General features: G+C 28.2%; 1 protein-coding gene and 1 long non-coding RNA gene across 3 annotated transcripts in view; one reads left to right on the top strand and one right to left on the bottom strand.

The window, feature by feature from the left end:
• LOC129980850 (homeotic protein antennapedia-like) overlaps positions 1-21,704 on the bottom strand; it is a 788,317-nt gene that overhangs the window by 744,699 nt on the left and 21,914 nt on the right. The window lies entirely within an intron of this gene.
• LOC129980851 (uncharacterized) overlaps positions 21,446-21,704 on the top strand; it is a 44,641-nt gene continuing 44,382 nt past the window's right edge. Inside the window, exon 1 of the long non-coding RNA XR_008785265.1 lies at positions 21,446-21,558. This is a non-coding gene — a long non-coding RNA (uncharacterized LOC129980851). The remainder of the gene's footprint in view (positions 21,559-21,704) is intronic.

Here is a 21,704-nt window from a genome sequence, read left to right as displayed (position 1 = left end):
TTAAAATGAAAATTCCTAATATGCTTTGTTCTACAAATATCTATCATTTACATTTCAGGTATATTAATTTAAATTACCATCTAGAATTTTTCCGTGATTGTGATTGCTGCTATTTTTAATTAAATCAGCAAAAGTAGTCTGTCAAAACTTTCTCGCATGCTCTCCAATAAAGATCTTATCCCACCCCCACATAAAAATGTTGAATCTTGGGTTAGGTCACGAATACTTTTCATGAAATTGGCGAACAATATTTACGAAATATAGATCTTTGGCGTAAATCTAAGATTTTTGTTGAATCGAAAATGTGATTCTTGCCGATTTCTTTGGTGATTAGTCTTTGGAAAGTAGTTCATAGTATACGAAAATCGAATTGCTGTTTAACATGGGGCCTTTTTTTCCCCCAACTGTTGAAATTTGACACAGAAATATAAATGCAGTCCAAAAATTAAATACAAATTTCATATATTTAAGTCATTGCATTTTTGAATTATCGCGTTTACATGTTGATAAAGTACAGTAATACAGGCAATCAACTCCTTGACGGATTTAATCCAAATTATATATTTATCTACATCTGCAATGAAATCTGAATACCAAATTTAATCCATCCCATTCCTTTCGTAATGATAATGTTAACTTGTATTTCGAACAGCAGAATAGATAGATTTCCTCAGAATAGAATTCGCTTAAATTTTGAAAAATATCTACAAATTTCATGAAAAGACCCTATTTAAAAACTTTATACCTTTTGCTCAAAACGCTTTTGAGTTATTGACAGACAGATGTAATGCCTAAAGTCAATTTTTCGATCTGAAGGAGGTCTGAAGCGTAGAATTTGTCAAATTTCATTATTATTATTATTATTTGACGATTACAATACTCTCTCTGTACTTTGTACACGAGAAAGTAAAAAAGTCGTTATATTGAAAGATTATTTGTATCTTTAATCCAAATTCCTGATTAATAAGAAATTACTGAATACACCCTGCAACAATTATTCTTCATATAAAAATCTAGAATCATTTTTATATGGTTAAAAACAGAAGTAATTTCTTATTAAAAGTTAAAAAAGGGAATTAAAAAAAATCTTTTTTACTGAAGCAATTACTGCCTTCAAAACTTATTTCTAATTATTCCATTTCTTTTCAAAAAAGCTACTTCAACACGTGTTATTAAAATATCTAAATTGTAACGAGAATCGTGTTTCCAAAGCACCTTCACGCAGCAGAAGTCCAATTTCTCGTGTCTGGGGCACGTGCAGGATTCTCTTATCGAATAGGCTTCTTACATATAGCTCTTGTTCAGATGGAGCAACTGAAATGAAATACCTATTAACCTAGTATTCCCACCGGACTTATCAAATACCGGGCTGATAGAGAGACATAATAAAATAAAGAGGAGATTGTTGCTCAATATACTTCATTTCGGTGTTATTTATTATAATGGCTCGCTTGATACCCATACAGACACATTATAACTGCTGTCCATTTTATCACCTTATCGTATTTTATAGCTCCATTTTCTTTGATTGCAGATTCTAAGGCAATTGTGAAAGTTTTCTACGTGCCTAGAGTATTCTAAGCTAAATGCACGTGTGTTTTTGAATATCGAAATGAAGAACAGTGAGAGGAGATTTTTTATCCCCACCCCCCTCAGTCTGCTTGACCACTTACTTACACTTGACCTACGAATTATTCGAAAAAAAAAATGTTTAAAAGTCCAATTTGGTGCTAAATATAAATTATTTTGAAGTTTACCTCCAAGAATGATTCTGCAACAATAACAGGATCAACAGCTACTGTATAAGTACAAACACTTTGCCGCATTCTTGGTTTCAATTCCATAAAGAATAAAGCAATTACTTTTATCAATAGTATTTATTACAGTACAGTATTCATATTGCTAAAATAAAAAATTATTTATGCCTTTTAAAATGAAAGCATATATGAATCTCACTGTCATTGTCAAAAATCAAAAAATGCTATTCCTATTTTTATTTGTTTGTTTGTTCCTTTTTAAAAAGTATTCAGATATTTTGTAACATAATTACTCTTTATGCTTGCTACAACTGAACTCTTATGATTACTCTTATGTTACTATAAAGTGAAAATATTTAATTTTATTAATTTCAATCCAAAGTTCCATAATTCATAATTGGCATCTTGAAAATCAGTACTGAAAGCAAAATTTATTTTAATTTATTCATCGTTTCGAATTTTTATCATTCGAAGACAAGCGTTTCAATTTATTAATTTAATTTCTATATTTTTAACTGATAACTGAATAGTCATTTCTCTTCAAAATGTATATTACGCTTTTCTACATAAGTCTTTCAAAACGAAATAATGACAGCGACAATATAAATATTGTGATATGAAAAAAGCCTGCCATTGAAGTCGAAGTCTGGTTTAGATTTTATATCACAATTCCAAAAAAATTTCTAGACGAATTAGCCATGCACATTGCCATTCACATAGATACCTATCATTCAGAGATCAAGGATTCGAGTCATAAATTATTAATATACTTGTATTAACAAAATTTAACATGCTATTCGCTAAATTCAATTGCTCAAAGCTCTTCGTGATTTCTCTGTTTGTAACATTTTGCGAAACTCAGTTGCTCAAAGATTTTCATTATTTCCCTATGAGTTAAAATACATTTACGAAGATACCGTTTACATTTTACGGTGAATACTGTTTAATGTTTTGTAAAGATTTCTTATGGTATTGAATTATGACTTCAAACGACTTAATGACAGGGAAAAGGTACTGATTTATTGACGTCAGACTTAGTGGTAACCATGTTGTCAAAATATTGATGTGTGTGTCAAATATTGGGAGAGATGAATAAATATTTTAGCCCGGGTGCCATTTACCCTTGCTATATCCCTTGGGGGATAAAAAAATGTATAATGACTTTGCTATGTTACTGGATTGAATGCTAGACTTTTGGGCACAAAAAGACACTTTGAGACACTTTTTATCAATTTTACGATCAATATTGAGAAAAAAGGAATAATAAGAAAAATATTCCTCATCTGATATCATTCTTTAGCATCATTATTTCCATTAATTCGGTATTTATCAGTGCATCTGCTTTCTGCTTGTACAAATGCTACCGTTAATGTGCACCTTATTTAGCTAATTTACCGATTGCCTAATTGTTCTTTTAAAATGTTCAATTGCATTCCGGGATAATATATTCTCTTTTGTTGAATTCAGAAGTTTGCTTCTCAATTTTCCTATCCTTCTTCCTTCGTAAAGCTTTTGCATTACTATTAAACTTCCAACAAATTAGGAGGGTCCCACATTTTCGAAATATAATATGCGAAATAATACACAGGTATTCTAAATTTTTTAAATCAGAAATTTCCTGAGCTTTTTCCTATTTTTCTTTTTTCATAAAGCCTTTAAATGATTAAATTTTTGAATGAACCTCATTTAGTTATTTTATTATATATTCGACAAACATTAATATTTTTAATCATTGGGTGAATTTTAAATCAAATTAATCAATATACAAATAATCTTACGTTTCAGTAAACATCAGAATATTTTATTCTGAATCTATTGATAAATATATGAAATTATAAATAATTCGAATAACTAGTTCTTTGGCGCCAAATTGCTATGAAATTGACTGTGAAATTGGCGCCAAATTGCTTGACTGTGAAATTGGCGCCAAATTGCTTGACTGTGAAATTGGCCGTGAATTCGTTATATATAAATTTAAATTCATAATTCCCTTAATAATTTTTCAATATGAAATTGTAATATATATCAAAGTTGTTATATTTCGATAGCTTTACACCTTATCTGTTTATTGTGTGCATGAAAATATATTATGCAGTTGAATCCAATGACATCATAGCACCATTGAAAATGTAACTATTTGGTTAATCTAAATTCAAATTGCATGATATTTTCACAATGAATTTCTCTTTCTAATTCTTAAAGTCTTCTTCTCTGAAGAAATAATAAGCAACATTTTCCTTTCTTAGCTTTCAACAATGGAAGCAAATCGTACGATTTAAGGTAATCACATTATTACCTAGAGAGACAAGGAATTCGGTTTGAATTTCATTGAAATAATAAAAACTATTGCTGAAAATTATGCAAAAAAAAAAAAAAAAATGTACAGACACGGAAAAGTTTGCAAGGCAAGTTAAGAAAGAAAACTTAAAATAGTTTAAAAAGCAGTTTCGTCCAATAATATTTTCTGGAACTTTTGTAAATAAACGACAAAATCTCACTTAATTTTTAATTAATTAAAATTGAAAAATGTTCATAAGACGTGCAAACTTCTACCCTCCAAAGTATATCTATGACAAATTTGGCAACTTTATTTCGCCTTTACAGATCCAAAATATACACTTTCTTCTTTATTACTGGTAAATAAAGAGGTAATATTATTTGTTTTTCAATTATTTCCACTTAGCAAAACGGAGTTATTTACCTATAAAATTATTGCAAAAATATTATTATTACAAAAAAATAGCATATAAAAAGTTCAAAAGATGGGTATGTAAACTTTTAATGAAAACAGCTGCAATTATAGGTAGACATTCGATGGGGAAAAATGAAAATTTATTACAAACATACTATTAAAAATATCAAATAATAAAACGCTCACAGTTTTCGAGATATACATTTCATCAGACAGCCATCTTCCAAGCTTGGAGCTTCTTTCTTACATTGAAATTTAATGCCCCGCTTAAATTCTACCATGTAAATAATTAAAACATCATAAAAATTAAATAATCATGAGAGCCCGAATAAATGGATACTAGCTCATAAATAAATAGGCAATAATGAAGCTTAATTAGAATAAAGTTCGAAGAATCGGGCGCGAAGACGTCCGTCCCTGGCGAGTGCAGCGAAAAAGCGAATTAGAAAATTCTCTCTAATTTACGAGGAAGCCAGTCCTAAAGTAATTTGCTGTCCTGTCTTTGGGGCTGAAAAGCTGTATTCGCATAAATAAGCTCCCGAGGCATCGATCCAGGTCCAGAGGTAATTACCAATCTTGTCCCGGGACCCATAAATCTGCTTTCCCCCTTACACATTCCAATATTGGTGGAAGAATGCGAATGAGATTCCCAATGAACTGAGAGAGCCTTTCCAATAATTATGTGGCACCCGCCCGACAGGATCTGGAAAAATGGGAAGAAACAGAAGCACTGAAACTCTGCAGAGTTCTTTGTGGTGGAACCAAGTACAATGAGATATTCTAGGTGTGGTTTTCATTCGTTTGCAAAATGAATACTGGCCAAGATATTTTAAGGACAACAATATGTCTCGTTTTGTATAATTGAATATCTTTTTTAAAAATCAGTTTTTGTTAAAGTAATAAACACGAGAAATACATATATATCGACAAGGAAAGCTCTAAAAAGTTTACGATGAGATAGATATTCTACATGTGGTTTTCATTCGTTTGCGAATGAATATTGTCCATGATATTTTAAGGACAAAAATATGTCTCGCTTTATATAGCTGAATTTCTTTTTCAAAAATAAATTTTTGTTAAAGAAATAAACAAGAAAAAATATAAAAAAATGTCTCGAAATGGAAAGCTCTAAAATCTTCTGAAAATTCATTAAATTCTTTACAACTTGAAATTTATAAATTTTAACAGAACAGAAAATTAGAAAATATATTTTATTTCACAGCTCATTTTTTTGAAATAATACTCCAATTTTTATTATCTGTTTACACGTTTCTCTGGTTGTTTTTTTATAAGGGTTTTTTTTTTATGTTCATGGAAAATAAAATGCCAAATAAAAAGACTTAGGAACAAATTCTAACCAAAAGCTTAAAAATACTAGATGGGAAGAAATCTAACAAAAAATTCCTTAAAATGTGTTACATTTTAAGAATTTAAAAACGAATAAAAATTCAGGAACTGAATATTTCAAGCTTATTCAGAAAAATTAATTAGCTCTTAAAAATATACTGAAATATTAATTAGACACATTTTTTTTTCTGCACATTACCAAAATAATAAATGTACCGACTTATTTCACAAATCAAAGTAGCAGAACACACACACACACACACACACACAAAATAAATAATTAAAAAAATATTAAACAATTATATTCAGATCCAAACAGAAACATTTATCAGAAACGTCATCTTCATCAGATAATCGCTTTTCATGACATTTCATTTTCAATTTTTGTAGTCGTAGATTATTCAAATTTATATTGTCAAATTTTGAAGTCATAAATTATTTTTTTTCTCAAAAATTGATAGTTGCTTTAAATGACACTCATATGATCCGATTGTTGGAGAACTAATAAATGATAATTTCGATTTATATTTATAACAGACGACAATGAGAACTGTATTGGGATTTTGTTGTGTTAATCATATTAGAATTCTTATCCTTCTGTCTTTTTTTTTTCAATTAAAGCGAAAGCAAGTTCTGCAAATAGCAACCACAGTCTTGATTCAAAGGATGTCATCTGTGCTCACATTCTTTCGTTAAAAATTTCCATGCCATACCAGCGAATGGACATTAGATTATCTATGACAGATTTGATGCGCATTATCGAATACGCTACATGCACGAAAAAATTTCTGGAAATTCGGATTCGTACCAGCAGCTTTCTTGTTTGGCATTTAAATGCATTTTCTTATAATAATACCAATTACTTAAATTACTATTCTAGTTTATAATTGGAATGATGCACAAAAATGGATGTGAATATGGCTTTTGAGACAAAAACTGATTTTGTTGAAAAATTTTGAATTTTTTTATTAGATTGATTTTCCTTGGCATATTTAAGGGATGTAATTTATAAAAATTCGTTATAAGTTTTCCGTTGCGTTTATATAAATCGATTCTCATTTCTGCCATACATATAAATATCCAGTCACAAGCAAAACCAGTCCATCACAGGTGCAGGCCACTTGAAACGTCTATTTCGGTATATAAAAATTCAAATATAACTCTTTAGAAACAATGCACTTTAATCTAAAACTGAATGCTCGTCCGACTGATAGATCGTAAGTCCAACTGGCAAGTCACAAAATTCATTGATATTTTTCAACAATATTTCATTCAAACGTATTCTTAAAACTCTAAATAAAGCAGAAAAAACATAATATGTATGCTGTTTTATGTATTGTAAGCATAAATAGAACCTAAAATTACGTTTTATTTTGAAATTTATCTTTTGTGGTCATAAATGTGGAGACGCGCTTAACAGGACCAACAAATGTCACTTCTAAACCCAACTCCTTTAGATTCTACTATATCAAACCCTTTTCTTGCAAAATTTATGAGGCTACACTTTCTGGAATAACAAACTAACCATAGATTATACTTTTTGTATAAAATACAGTCCACATAACTTTTTTAGAAAAACATAGCTTCCAGTCTTTATACTTTGCATAATTTTTCTTGCAAATTTAACATACTAATCAGACTAACTAAATACCCCTAAATTGTGAACCACAATTATTTACAACCAGCCTGAATAATTATTCACATTAAACGCATCAATTATAAGCTACGAGAAACGCCATAAATCCTCGTAGAAGAAACTCACAATCCAAAACTCCTGTTCGTGAAATGTATTACTACGCGCTCACAGACGAATAAATTCTTGGCCAGATCTCCGTATATTTTGCGGCGAAGAATTATTCCTTCATTTCTCTAATGTCACGAAAACGAAAAGGAATCTCTCACTTTTCCGCCGTCTATTTTTCTTCCTTCTCTTTCTCTCCATGCAAAAGCGAAACCGTTCTTGCCTCTCCATCTTCCCATCTCTCATCTCCCTCCTCTTCCGCCCGGACTATATTTCTCCGCGCACCGCTCGCTGTCCGGATCTATACTTAGAGCGGGAGGGCGAAATATGGCGTCTCGCTCGGTCGTTAAGTGAGATATGTGCCACTGACAGCTTTGCGGTTCCACATTACGCACAGCCCCTCGCAATAACCGTGGCCGAAATGTCACAATACATGAGTCGCGTCGAGCGGAACATAAACTATGCGACTTTCCGCGCGGAATACACTGGCAATATATAGCGAGCACAACTATGTGTCGGATTCAACGGAGAGATGATAAAAATGGGGCCAGAATTACTTTTGGGCGATGTGTTTCTTTCGTCAGGGTCTGCAGGAGAGGCTCCTTTTTAATAGCCGTTGAGGCAATAGGAAACATGCTCGAAAAAAAAAATCTCCTCTACCTTGTAAATAGTAATGGATTATATCATACAAAAAATATAGCGATATATACTCTAAAAAGGAACTATAGGGAAATAAAAATATTGTTGAGTTTGCTTCCTAGTATTCCCGGTAATAATGACGAAAAAAAGTAATTTTTTTCTGTGCTCATAGAATCACTAGCAATTCACGTTACTCCATTTAATTTTATAGAATACATGCAAAAGAAATATTTAAAATTATCTGAGATTTTCCCATCTTTTTGAGTTAAAATATGTTTGATATGTTGAACAAAACGAAATAAAATCAATTTGCAACAAAGACATACATTATGCTCCATAAACGGCAAGTTATATGTATAGAAGAATATAATCTTTTTTATAATTTCTAAAATACTAACTGACTAACTACACTAATCTTCTTAACATTTACAACACAGGTTGTCTGACATCAGTTATTTTTGGTCTATTTTTCCTATTTTTATAATGATTATATACATATATTAATTTTTTTTCATTAATCAATTTTTTTTCTTATAATTTACTATAAATGATATTAGAAATAATTTCTAGTTTGGTCTGGTAGATATTCTTTATTTTCAAAAAATTTATTTATTTATTTTTTTTTTAATAATTTTCAATATACTAAACTAACTGACTAAACACTAAACTTCTTACTATTTACAACACAGGTTGTCTGACATCAGCTATTTTTGGTCTATTTTTCCTATTTTGATAATGATTAAATACATATATTAATTTTTTTTTCATTAGTCAATTTTTTTGCTTATAACTTACTATACATGATATTAGAAATAATTTCTAGTTTGGCCTGGTAGATATTCTTTATTTTCAAAGAATTTATATATATATATATAATTTCAAACTAACTAACTACACGAATCTTCTTACCATTTACAACATAGTTTGTCTCACATGAACTATCAATGGAAATTACTGAGTTAGTTTACATTAATAATATCTAACAGTGTTGGTATTAACTCTTATTTTAGACACTTTTATTCTGTTACTTTGAACGTAGCGAACCGACAAACTGCTGTATTTCATATTATTAAAAGAATACGTTTTTATATATTTGCTGAATTTTTTACATTTGTAGGTGTAATTTGCTATAACATTTGATAGTAGTAATAGTTCGAACTTTATCAAAGAATATTTTTTATTTGATAATTTTTTTCCAGTGATTTCCTGTGGCTTGTATAGTAAGTGAAATGCATAACTGATACAGTTACATATTTTACTCAGCCTTTTTCAACTCTCTTTTAATCTTGAATCTGAAACCATTGCTCATATTTTACCTGATGTGTTGCTTTTATTATTATTATTATTATTCTGTCTGGTAATTTCAACTTAATAAGTTGACTCCATATTGTTAAAATACGTCGTTGCATTTCATTATGTCATCGATCTATTTTCTTATTTTGATAATGTTTGTATACATATATTTAATTGTCGCTTTAGACATTTTTATTTTGCTACTTTGAACTTTGCAAGCATATAAGTTCCTGCACTTGATATAATCAAAAATTATGTTTTTACACATATGTTGGAATTTTTTTCATTTGTAGATTTTATTTGTTCTAACTTCTTATATTTGATAGTAGGAAGAGTTTCAAACTTTACTAAGGAAGAACTTTTTATTTCTATTGATTTTATGAATCATATATTGTGCTTGTCCTTTTTCAACTCCCTTGGAATCCTGGGTCTAAATCTATTACTCATATTTTACCCGATAGTGTTGCTTTTATTTTCTGTTTTCGATATTTATAGTCTAGTACTTTTAACTTAATGAGTTGACAAGTTGTATTTCATATTGTCAAAATGCACCGTTGCTTTTCATTATGTCATCGGTCTATTTCGCTATTTTGATAATGTTTTATAAAGATATTATTATTTTTTTCGTTTGTCATTTCTTTTTCTTATAACTTTCTGTCTTCTATTTCTTATACACATCATATTAGAAAGAATTTCTAGTTTTACCAAATAGATATTCTTAATTTTCAAAGCTTTTACCAGCTATAAATTTTATGTAATATCTTTAAAGCACTTCTGGTTTTGCTTAGCCTTTTCCAATTCGAAAGTCTAGTAATTCTGGACCTAAATCCGCATTACCAATATTAATCACCTTCCAATTGATATCCAAATATGCATAAATGTTGAGGCTTTTAAAACTTCGTATTTTCTTCAAATCTGCGTAGTACTTTGAAATAGTAATTATATCTTTTTGTGTATGTTTATGTATGACGACTGTCCATTAAACAGACATTAGGCTGGAGCTGCCAAATTCAACACAAATATACTTTAGAACGTGAGAATATGAACTTAAAATTTTGAACTACACTTAATAACTTAAAAGAATCTAACGTAATCTTTGAACCTAAACTTTAAAAAATTCACTTAAGTAAAAATTTATTTAATTATAATAAAAATTATCATAATAAAAATAGTTAAATATAAAAATAGAATAATTTTAAAGGGTTTTTTTTAATTATTATACAACAGAAGAATACTTCAGCGCAATTTTATTTTTAACAGCATTTACAAATTATATATATATATATAAAAACATCTTTTTAATGATACCATTTTAAATGCTATGCAATTTTTCTAAATTCTTATAGGTTTTAGATTTCTTTTTATTTTTTTGCATGATTTAAAATTATAGATTTCATGATCGTAGTGAAATTTAAACTATTTTCATTATTTCATCAACAGTTTAATCATATGATTTTTTTTCCATTGCTAAAAATTAATAAAGAAAGATCCAATTAAGTATTTGAGTAATTTCCATGAAGAATAAGATACATTTTTAATAGTTTTATGATATCATAGGTTAGCTTTAGCTTTAGTAAGTTTAAATAAGCTGCAGTAAATAAATAGCATAGTTTAATAGCTTTATAATGTATATTCCATTAGGTAAACTATTTTTTTTTTTTTTGAGAAAATTATGAGCTTAGAATTATACACTAAAGGTTAATTTAAAAAACTTTGGATAAATAAACTAAGGACTGGTTTTCTGCAAACCAACTAGTTATCAAAGGCTTCTAGTTAAGGTATATTTCACACAGATATTCCTATAGAAAGCAAAAAAAGTTAAAATGTGTATTTTTTTTTTTCCTTTCCTGTGACAGCATTTTCTTTCCTTCATATAAAATCTGCCTTAATTGCTGTTTCGACAAAAAAAAAAAAAAAAAAAAAAAAAAAAATCACCCATTTTACTATAGGCAAGTGCTTATTTTAATTTGTAATTTGATGATGCCAGCATTAGTTTGCATACAAGTATTTAAAATAAAAATTGTACCTGCAAATGATTCACTGAATGTGAGAAAACAAATTTTTTCGAGACACTTAAACAAATATGGACAGTTACTTTGTTCAAAATTACCCATTTTCTACAAGAAATTCAAACTAATTATTGCTTTATGAATCGAGAAGAATAAAATGAAAAATTGGATTACTTTCTTAAAAATGCCTTATAAATCCTTAGAAGTCTGAGAGCTGTTGCCAGCCGAGAGAAGAAGAAACATCTGGTAGGTCGCCGAGAGATATTTATGCAACAAGGCCAAACATATTTACCGCTGGAAACCTGTTTATGCTTATATCCAGCAGGGAATAGCAGTTTACAAATCTCGAGCCATGGATTTTAGAAAAATAGGAGTAAAAACTAATCTCAGTAAGTTTTTACATTAATATAATTGGGTATTATATTTTTTCACAATATCAATGTCAAAGGAGTAACTGTATAAAATATTTGGTAATTATGAACGTATCAATTATTTTTAGACGTTGCATATTATTGTGCAAATAGGCATATTTATTAGTTCTAGTTGTTAACTATTATCACGCGCGATTGCCGCACTAATAATTGTGGAAATTATATTTGTGAATTATAATTGTGTATAATTTTGATTTTTGATCATTGTGTATAATTTTGATGATCATTTTTGAATAATTATTGGGTTATTATCAACAAAATTTAACAAAGCATTTATCTTCAGAGAAATTACTATTTAACCTTTCCGTTATGTTTATAAGGTGTTATAGTTGCTGTACCAGTATGTGATAAAGATTTCTTTTCTCTTTCATCGTCTTCGATGTCTTGTTGATAAATGGAGGACCTGAACTTGAAACCTGCTAACATTGCTATTGATTTGGGAAAGTGCCATTATAATTACAAGCAAAAAGGGAGTGCCTTAAAATGCATATAATAGTGTATAGCAAAAATAACAGATTAATTATAATTTAAGTCAGTAATTCAATTAATCGTTATACTCCCATATCTCAATCAGCCTCTTTACTTAGGATGTATATATGGATATTAAGAAAGACAAGATTACTAACTGTACCAGCTCTCGAGAAAAATTACAGACTTTCTCATCTAATTATTAAATACAGAGATGAAAGCTTTTTCTTCAATAAAATCTCTTTTTAAAGAATATTAATAAGTACAGTACTGAATTGAAGAGTATTATAATTACTGTACTGAATTTTTCATATCCTATCACATCAAGGTTACGGATACAGCGATCTATTGCAGAATTACATATATTTTAATACTGAATGATATATTTTGTTCAAAGCATTAATTTTTGTAATATGCCGAAAGAAATTTTAAACACTAATTTTCTCTGATATTATTGCTATCAAAAGAAAATGCTTTTTATTGATTTCTAATTAAAGCTATGCTTACTTTTCAAGATTGCTTTTCTAAATATTATCTCGATTAATGAAATGGCGTTCATGAAAAACAAAACCGTTTCAAATCTAAAATTGCTCTAAATTACAGTACTGTAATTTTAGAAATATGAGAGCAAGTTTTTTAATAATCATTTTTTTAAAATCTTTAAACAAAAATTCAAAACAGAAAAAAAAGTTATCCTGGAAATTTGCCAATGAAAGGTTTAGAAATGACATTGAAGTGAAAGTATATGCCAGCATTTACCCAATTTAACGCTCCCACCTCAAACGTTTTCTAGTCATTCATAACTCTTTTTAATGTCTCCATAGATTCTCTTTGTCACAATGTAATAAAATTAATTTATCATTATGAAATTTTTTGCTTCCCTCTTTAATATGACATCAAGCATTTGGATTCTTCAACCGACAGGAACGTTAAAAGTTTTCTTTTTATGAATTCAAGCGTCGTCGTTTTAGCAAGATCAGATGCTGAACTGTCACAGGTCAATGGGTTAAGTAGGGTGGAAAAATGAAGATGGCATCACAACCAATCAGAAACGCTTCAAGAATTATTTGTAGAAGGAAATAAATATATTTTCAATAATCTTTAAGATTTTGAAAGACGAATAGAGGACATAAGGCATACAAACAAAAATTATGCTTTACATTTAGTGCAAATGTTTGTTAATAAGGCAAATTTAATAATATTTATTAATTATAAATGTATCACGCTGGAGAAAATACTAAGCATTTTTGGCAATTCCATAAAGGTACAAAGAAAAAAATACATTACACAGCAATTCAACTACCTTTCTCCAAGCCAGTGGAAAGCAAATTATATCAAAGAAAGAATAGTATCAGGAATTAAAAAAAATATATTGGATAATTATTTTTAGGAAAGCACTTGGCATCAGAGCAAGATATTTTGATATTAATGTTGCATATTTGTGAGATAGTCTCTTTATTTGGTAAATTTTCCGTCATTTATGCGATTTGTATTTTCAAGTTACTTACACCACTATTCCTCTGATATCTTAAATAATCTAAAAGCGACTAAAACTGTGCTTTTCTGAAATTAAAAATAGCAAAGAAAAAGAATTATTTTTAATTAAAATATCTTTTTGTTTCAGATTTGAGAGGAATATTTTGACAGAGTTTTTAAACTCAGTGCAAATTAAAAATACAGAAACTGTGGAAACTTTATAGCTTTATCTATTAAAAAAATACTAAATATAAAATATAAACCGATACTTCCTGTAAAATATTTACAATTAACTTGAAAAAAGATAATATTTAACAAAATAACTAAGCTTCTATAACAAGGTTGCATTTGTTATAGAAGGTTGCATTTAATTTTTTTTTTTATCAATTAATTTTTTTTTTTTTTTTTTTCTGAATGGTTTTCCACATTTTACACTTTTTCGTCATTTACACTACTATTCGTTTGGTCTTTTGAAAAATGTAAAAGCGGAGTTAATGCTATATTTCTTTTCAATTAAAAAATACAACAAATAAATTTTTATTAAATAAAACAATGATCCAAAAAAATTTAATAAAACATTTATTTTCGATTGAAAATAGAAATTTTAAAAGAAGTTTTAAACTCAGTCTCAATAAATACTATAGAAATTTGTGAGTTTACACTAAAGAACGTTACACTAAGAAAGGCTAGAAGAGATATCCTAAAAAAAATTTCCATTCTACTCTAAAAAAATTATATTAAAGTTAACAAACCACCTTCTTCTTCCTACGATGCTGAGAGAAGAACGAAGAACCTGAAGTCACATGCAAATATAAAGAGCAAGAGAAATTTTTCTGAATCCTTACGTAAAAAGTCTGAAAATATTCTGACATTTTTCCTTCCATAACTTTATTTATTATTTATTTATAAGCGATCGTTCGAAAATGGGTTACTTCTTTAGTATGTAAATTGGGAAAGGAACAAAGATGTGAGGGAGGAAAAAAAAGAGTGTAAAACTTTTACGACCATAATTTTTGTTTAATGGCTTTCTATTATTCCAAGGCGCGATCAGCAACAAAACGGGTACGTTTTTAGAGTGCAAAAAATACTGTTTCTAACAATAGTCGGTAATTAACGGAAAGGTAAAACCGGACTTGTTTTGTAAAACAATGTATTATTGCAGTAACTTACAAAAAAAAAAAATCGAAGAGATATTTCACCTCTGATGTATTTATGAGAGCATTGACGAAGTGAGCAAGTTACCTAACACTTAAAGCAAAGAAGTTTAAAATTCGTTTTATTATTACAGTTTTTTTTTTTAGTTCATAAAACTTTCAGTTCTTTTCTGTTATTTTTAAGCTCCTGCATCATTCTATAAGTCTATTAATATTTTTGTCAGTTCCTCCAAAAAAATTTTTTCTCTAGTTTCCCAGTTTCTCTAGAAATGATAAAAAAGTATTAAAACTAAAGATAATAAAAAAGTCGAGTTTCGTAATTTATTACGCACATTAAAACGATCTTAAAGCTTTGTTTGACACGGCTATTAACAAAGAACAATAAGGTTTCTAGTAGCTCTTTTGAAAACTTTACAAAGCATTTTTTAATTTTCAAAAATCTTGAAGTTGTGGGGTTTTTTTTTATTAAACATAAATAATTTCTGAAAAATAAAAAGAATGCAGAATTTTTGAATGAAGCTAATAAGTAAGAAATAAATTTAAAGATGCATTTAATTATTCAGACAAATGTTTTTTCTTCTTCTTTATTTTTGGCACTTCATTACTTTTCTTTTTTATAAAATGGGTCCTATATCTATTCAGTTTTGCAACAACATTCAGTTTAGTAAATACCAACTGCAATCATCACAAAATAGTAAAGCAGCTAATGAAAGAGAATATTTCAATTTTTATTTTTTTATTTATTTTGCCATCAATCCCTTCTTTATTCATTACCATTTCCATATTTGCTTAAATTCCATGTTCTTTATTAGTTCCTTCTCCCATATTTTATACTACTGACTAAAAAGCAGCATTCTACTTTTTAAAAAGTTATTTCAGTTATTTCTAATTGCACCATTTTCTTTAACAAAATATATATATATATATATATATATATATATATATATATATATATATATATATATATATATATATATATATATATATATATATATATATATAAGGAGATCAGGGCAAGATGATGATATTAACAATTCACTACTTTTAATAAATAAATTTTTTGAAGTAAATTATTTTTCTTTGTGTATAATATTAGAATGGCCTTTATTGTATTGAACTTAGTTGAATAATTTCTTATTTTAATATAACCAGGATGCTATTTTAAAAAGATAATGGGGAAAAACCATCTTGAAAGTCAGGATACAAAATTCAAATTTCAATTCCAGTTTCTTCATCTCGAGGCTCTTGATTTTGGTGTTCATATGTGTTTCCTTTGAAATCAACAACACTCTCAAAAAGTAAGATTGTTAAAATATTACTCGTAGAATTCTTGATCGTGTTGATTTAAGAAAATCGCACATAATAAGTAATAAATCTCTATAAATGTCATATAGAAAACAATAAAAAATGTGAAGCAAGATGATGCAGCCGTCAGCTGATTTCGTTAATACTAATGCCAAGACTGGAAACCTTAAAAATTCTTTCATTTTTTTTTTTTTAATGTAAGATTAACGAAAATAAGATAAAAAGTTATTTGAAAACTACATTGTCTAAACTTGTCATGTATAATCAAAAATACGTAAATATATCCCCTGTTAGACCCGAGATTTTACACTGCAAACTTTGAAACCGTCAATACGTCAGTAGTTGGCTTTGAGAATTTTTAGTATCCAACAGCGTGGAACGTTGGATTATATAGGATGGTGAAGCTTGCGCAATATGAAGATAAGCTAAGTCAAACTTTATCTTGTCTCCCTCATCAACTTACCCATCTATTCTCTAGTTCAAATAGTTTAGTTTAGATCCTTTTTTCAAACAACATGTGGACTGTTTAAAGATGTGTCTAATAAATTTGAAACGCTATCAGATGATGAAAACAGCACTTGAACTGGCACTACCCTTTGTAGATGTTACAGTATTCAGTTTAAGCCACAGCATTATTATTCATATCCATATGCGCTATAGATGCTGACTGTAAACGTGTTTCGCACCCGGAAGCCTACAGCCGCATATCAAAGAAATTACTTCAAGTTCCCACTTGACTTGGCGATGAAAAGAAAATTTATTATTCTTTTTATATATTCTTAAATTATAATTAAAAATCTACCTGTTACTTCAATAGGTGCTCTTTAGTATTAAAAAAATTGGCATATTCTTTATTATTTATAACTCTGTTAAATATACTAATAATTTCATGTCACTTTATGGCAGTCGTTTGAAAGAGTGGTTCATCTACTGAAAGTACATTATATACTCAAACGAACTCATGGACCAAATGAATCATAAATAATAAATAGCTCATATCACACTCACACACAAAAAAAATTATTTGAACTATGGCGTATGATTAGATAGACTTAATTGTAAAGGGAAAAAAATTGAAAATAATCGTAAAAAAAATCGTATTTAATTTTTTTTAAATATATTATACTGTTTTTGACTTTCAACTAAATTCCAGGTTAGTAAAAAAAAAAAAAAAAAAAAAACAGTTAAATCATGCATTTTATATTTCTCAAATTTCAGGATTTCATCTATGAGATCTGATAAAAAAAATTGTTAAAAAAATGAATGCATTGCTGTTGATTAAACACATACCAATACTTAATCCTTTAATTAAAATCAGTACTAGGGATTGCAATACCGGTATACAGGGATACCGAATACCGGTATTTTGAGGCATTTGTACAATTTTGTAATACCGGTATTCACAAGTTTAAATACCGGTTTTTCGGTATTTACTAGAAATTTTTAAAATTGTCTCCATTATATGTTCAGGGTCGCTAACATAGTAAAATAGTATACGTTTTTGTTTTTATGTCTCCCTAACGGATGAATTTAATTAGCTAATTAATGGCTTAATTAAATGCTTAAATCTAAATTAACGAAACATGGATTATCCCTGAACGAAGATATTGTATCCATAACGACTAATGAAGCAGCAGTCATGAAAAAAGTTGGAAAGTTGATTGGTGCAAATCAGCAATTGTGCTATGCTCATGGAATTCAATGAGGAGTAATAGATGTATTATACCAAAAAAAAAAAAAAATAAAGAACAGAAGAATCCAAATACTGTGGATATAGAAACTTCGGATTCGAATTTTGAAGAGAGTAAGAGTGAGAGTGATATTGACAATGAAGATAATGACAATGTAATTGTTGAAGAAGATATTGCTAATGTGGATTAAATATTAACCCATCAAGAATTGTTTCCTATAATTTATAAAGTTCGAAAAATTGTTAAGATATTTAAACTTTCCCCTACAAAAAATGCCATATTACAAAAATATATACTAACTGAAAATAAAACAGAATATATGTTAATAATAGATTCTTGGACACATTGGAACAGTTTACTCCTAATGATGGAACGATTTTTGAAATTTAGAAATCCAATCCAAAAAGTAATAATTGACTTAAACCTGTAAATTAATTTTTCAGATAGTGAATTCGACTTAATATCCAGAACTATATCAGATCTACTTCCAATAAAACTGACTATAGAGGCATTATGTCGGAGAGATTTTAATTTATTAACAGCTAATGCAACAATAAATTTCATGTTGCAGTCATGAAAGAACAGCACACATTACTATCTGAAGAATTATATATTACATTGAAAAATCGCACAGAAGAAAGGCATACCGAAATAGAAAATGTCTTACGGTATTTACATAATTATAATGATTTTAAAAAATGAAAAAGAAGAAAAGAGACTAACCAATTCAAATGTGATCAAGTTTATAGTAAATTTTCTAAAAAAATTTTTTACCCACAAACCTATCCACATTCAGAAGAATTCGGTTCAGTTATCGAAGATTATGATGACACTAATGTCGATAGTGAAAAGGAATTGTCTCTTGAACAAAAATTAGAATTAGCGATAAATAAGAAAATTTTAACGAACCAAAATACAATACAGAAATCAGCTATATCCAAAACCATCCGACGAGAAATTGATTTATTTGAAGATGAGGGATTTAGAGGTAAATACTTGGAAAAAGTATATCGTGCATTGCTAACAGTACCACTAACTATCATAGATGCCAAAAGAGCGTTTTCCACAGCTAGTAATTTTAGCACAAAATTACTTTTCAGGCTTAATGACAGTACAACGGATGCATTATGTTTTTTAAGATCACATTTCAAAAATTTGTATCAGTATCACAGACTGAATAGTGATATTTACAATTTTTTTTGTGATTTAAATAAATATGTTGTTCCTTTACTTTTTTATGATTCTTTATATACTGTTATAATTTATAAGTGACATATTATTTTTTGTGATATTTACACTCTCTTATAAAATTGGCAAATAAAACAAAAAAACACCTGTGTCTTGTTTCTTTTTTTTTTTTTTCTAAAATTTCTAATACCGGTATTAAAACCGGTATCCCGGTATTAAGATCTAAAAAATACCGAATACCGGTATTGAAATTTTGGCCCGGTATTGCAATCCCTAATCAGTACCAAGAGATGCCTTGAGTTTCTAAAATAATTTAATGTTTAGTTGGTGATTATACATTCTGGTTGCATTATACATACCAATACTAAATTCATTAAATAAAATTAACACTAAGACATACCATGAGCCTTTAACAATATATAAGCAAAGGCTCTACATTAGCTGACTATTTACTTGCTGAAAATATTAAGAAAATAATGCAACAGGACAGACCACAGCGAGTTAATCCAACCTTCTAAGGAAATTTGAAATAATGTTTAAATCCTAAAGAGTCCGGATACTTTTGATGTTATATTTGATATGCTTGTGTACAATTGTTGATAAATTAGCATTTTCGCCACGATTAGAATGAACATCTTGCGTATTAATCAAAACTGATATAATGCCGAAACATGCAATAATATAAAGTTTTCTGTTAATATTCCATAACCAAGCGTCATTAAATGTTTGAAAATAACCAAAAATGTATTATTTATCAGAGGGACATATCTTTTCTTCTCAACAATGCATTTGTGATCTTATGGTTAACAACTTTTGATATGGGTTATTTTATAAACCTTGTCAAATACTATTGTAATGAAATGAAACATGATTTCTAATATTTAGCCAGTCATGTCAAATCCAAAACTAGGTGTGTAACTCGCAGTCAGTATGCAACTCAAGACGAATGAATATTTTACAATCCAGGAAAATTTACAATACGTAATAAAATTTTTAGAGCTGAATTTGGAAATAGGATATGAAATTTTAAAATCCTTTAAAAAGTCTCTACAATTTTTTTAATACCATAATAATTCAGATTCAATGCTATTTCGATTTGAAAACGATTATTGATTGAAATCTATAAAAACTGGCACACGATTAAAAAGCACTTAACTGTGTCACCAATTATTTTCAATAATGAAAGGAAAGAAGTCTCCTATTAGATTCGGAAATAAGGACATACATAAACCAATTTTCAACTTTTAAAAATTAGCAATTTCGCACGACTACAATGAAGGCCCTGTGTATTAATTAAAACATATAATGATCAACATGCTAAAATATAAATATTTATCAGAAGAATATATCATGATAACACTGTTTTTTTTTTATCAAAAATGCCGGCTAACAATATTTGATATGTGATATTTCATCATCCTTATCAACTACTATTACTATTAATTGATACTAAAAACTCTCTTTGCTTTGAGCCAACCATATCAAATTCAAAGCAAAGTGACAAACTCGCAGACCGCATGTAACTCAAGACGAATATTTTCCAATCCAGCAAAAATTAAAGTATGTAACAAAATTTTAAGAGCTGGTATTGAAAATAATATTTAACATGGATATTTTTTGTACATGGATATAGAACCGTATTGAAACTGAATGCACAGTTCAATATAGAAATGAATATAGAATGAAGTAAAACATACACAAATAGAGATAATTGAAATTCAATGCTATACCAATTTGAAAACTAATATTAGTCAGCTATGATTGAAAACTTTAAAAACAGGTATACCTAAAGCATTTAACAATGTCACCAATTATTTTCATTAAGGAAAAAAAAAAAATCTCCTATTAGATTCAGAATTACTGGCATTCATAAACCAATTGTGAGCTTTTAAAGAAATTATTTTGTTAGCAAGATAATTGCCTAAAGTGGCAATTTTTTTTAAAATCATTACATTTAACTTATTCTTACTTAATTCAGGTATAATATGCTATCATTTACAAAAATGTAGCACAAAAATTATTGCAATATATTGACAATGCATAAAAATGTCATAGATTTTGCGGCATAATATACTGACTTTTACTTAAATGTTTTATTGCACAAAAATTATTGTAATATATTGACAATGCATAAAAATATAACAGGTTTTCTATCACGTTATTTTTTTTTCTGGGCGTATTATTTATTGTTACAAGAAATTTTTTCTGTTTTATTAATAATCTGAGATTGAAGTAGTCACTTACTTTTTTTTTCAGAAACATTCAAAAAAGTCAAACATAGAAGCATAAATTGAAAATTCCTACTCTTCAAAGCAAGAAAAAAGTGAATTTGTGTAAATACTTATTTGAACAACTGAAGTCAATTGAGTAAGTCTATGTGGTTGCTTTTTTATATGTCTTTATTCTTATATTGATGTATTTTTCAAATTATAATTTTTATTTATATAGATATTTCTTACTTTTTTTATTGCATTTAAAAAAATTCAACAACAACATGGCATGCACGGAAAGTC

This window comes from Argiope bruennichi, chromosome 8 (assembly GCF_947563725.1).
Source record: "Argiope bruennichi chromosome 8, qqArgBrue1.1, whole genome shotgun sequence".
NCBI lineage: Eukaryota > Metazoa > Arthropoda > Arachnida > Araneae > Araneidae > Argiope > Argiope bruennichi.
Note: the sequence above shows the minus strand (reverse complement) of the source record. Positions and strands in the feature narration are given on the sequence as shown.